The sequence below is a fragment of the Limulus polyphemus genome, unplaced genomic scaffold, assembly GCF_000517525.1.
Source record: "Limulus polyphemus unplaced genomic scaffold, Limulus_polyphemus-2.1.2 Scaffold122, whole genome shotgun sequence".
NCBI lineage: Eukaryota > Metazoa > Arthropoda > Merostomata > Xiphosura > Limulidae > Limulus > Limulus polyphemus.
This window is the reverse complement of record NW_013665732.1, coordinates 153,328-155,883: the sequence shown is the minus strand read 5'-3', so window position 1 is coordinate 155,883 and position 2,556 is coordinate 153,328.

Here is a 2,556-nt window from a genome sequence, read left to right as displayed (position 1 = left end):
CTTTGTGAGCCAATCAAAATTAAGATCATTCATGAAATGAATTCGTGGCGTATTCTTAGAATAATCATTGGTAAAATTCACTTATATTAACAACTTATAATAAATAGAAAAGACAGTGCGTTTTGATAACAATACGATCCAACAATGGCTTTATGTCATGTCGCTTAGCAACAAAAGTATAACCTAATATAGTTGTTAGTCTATGTAATGAATATATACAATGAAATGTATAGACAACAAAACTGGAAAATATTTGTTGACTTTTTAATTTAAAATCTCTGTTGATTAAAGAGGTTTGTTTTATTAAAAACATTGATGATATAACAGAAAGTAGCTTAATTCAGAAACGATTTAAATTTAAAATTGAATCAAGATTTTTACTTTCATGATAAATTGTATTCACTTTGCTCTAAGCTAGGTGATCCCACACTACGTCTTTACATCAGGCTTATTATACCAACACTCACTACACATATAAGGTTTCACGACCCCATTGAACCCCCGCCATTGAAATCGTAATGGGCAGACAGTAATCGAACTATTCTATCTGGATAAATGCATTTTGGCTTTTATGACTCCTCGTATTTCAAGAAATCAATCGTGACGTGACACACAGTGGCTTTTATAAAGGTTAGATATATACAGACTATGTAATTTTTAAGTTGTAAAGCCGGATATATATAATGATAGCCATATGAATTTTTCAGGTTGTATAGATGCATGTATATACATTCAATGCAAGTATAAGATAATGTGTTATAATATAATAGGATATGTATACAAATAAGCGTTTTTGATATTTCTAATAGTTGTATACTTCTTCCTCTCCGCTGGTCATAGTAAGACTGTTTACGGTTTTGCTGCAGCTGATCAGATTTCTTCTTATAGTGACATTCTGCACACTCCACAAGGTCATTATGAAATTATCATATTAACATACCATTCCCCCATCCATTTCTAAGACCTTCTTCAACTATGACGACCCTAAATTCTGGTGGGCCGTCGCTGATGCATATTTTATCTGAAACTAAATGTTTTCTAACTAGAATATATAGCTATAAACTTTTTGCCTCATTTGTGCCTAGAATCACCATCAATTTTGCCACCACCTGCATGCACGATTCTTGCCACTCCTTATAGTCACCTTTAAGGATAGCTACTCTATCTTCAGTATTTATAAAATTCGCAATCACGCAGTATTGGCTATAATTCGACACTTACCACCAGCTGTTACCGTGATTGCCGATCCGATGTTTGAAACTGATCTTGGTACTATCTTTTAAACTATGGCTTAAAGATTTCTGTTGTGGGAGAACCTAGTCATTTGTGTGACATGGCTGAAATCCATCATGCAATGGTAAAAAAAAAAAAAAAATTTGATCCTATCAGCAGCGTCGTGTCCGAAAGGGCAGGAACCATATACATAAACAAATGACACGTGACATAAACACAGTTGCAACAGTAAGTTAATAATCGTTATGGTACATGTGTTACGCCTACTATATAAACAGTAAATTACATCCACGGCCTGCACGCAGCTATATACGTACGCATGCAGTCGATTATAAGGCTCCATATAAACCACAGACTACATTAAAACGATTGGGTGTCAACGTGTATACAATCGCTGTTATTTGCTAGGTAGTCAAAAAAACTACTTTATACAATGCACAATGGTGCGTTTAGTAATACTGACCAAGTTTTATTATAATACAATCATTCTTGCTGTAGGCTGGCGGAACAATATTAAATAACAAAAAAAGAAGAACAAATGAGCTATCCCTATTATGAGCCACTGCCGGTTCATGATGGAAGTGAACGAATGATCCAAACAGATATAAATGAATTATTATTAGAAACATACGATAAACTATCAAAAATGTAAAGTTGATTTTAGTATAAGTATAAGCGCAAGCATGGCCCGGTGATTAGCGTGACGGACTATGGATTTTTTTGTTTCCTGTTCGTTGCCCATTCCCACAAAAAAATTACGTTCTGCACTTTGTGGTCATTGATATGTTATAAGAATGACGGCCAAATCCCATCAGACAAGAGTAGTTCGAGAGATAGCGGATGTTTTGATGACCATATGCCTTCCCTTTTGTCTATTAGTTCCAGATTAGCAACATATAGCCCTTCAGTAGATTTCCACAAGTACTTGGAAACAAACAAACAAAATTTTTATAATTTATTTCAAGATCTACAGTTACATACAAGTAAATAACACATGCTACATACTAAATGTTATAATTAATGCAAACAGTGCCTATGCCATCTACTTAGGGTTTTTTCATGTGAAATATATTTTTTACGTGACAAAAACAATTTAAACAAGCACGCTTACATTTATTTTAATATTTCAAGCAAGTAAGTGATGTAACTATACACCTGGAAAAAAGTTAAGCACCCCCGTGTTTTTTTCAAGTTATTCAGATTCGACGTTCTTGTGACTGGTTATAAATTACCATTCAATCTAAACGTGTTTATCAAATGAAATTATGCATTATTGGGCACAAGAAAACAAGATTATCACCGTAAAATAACAATTTTAATTTA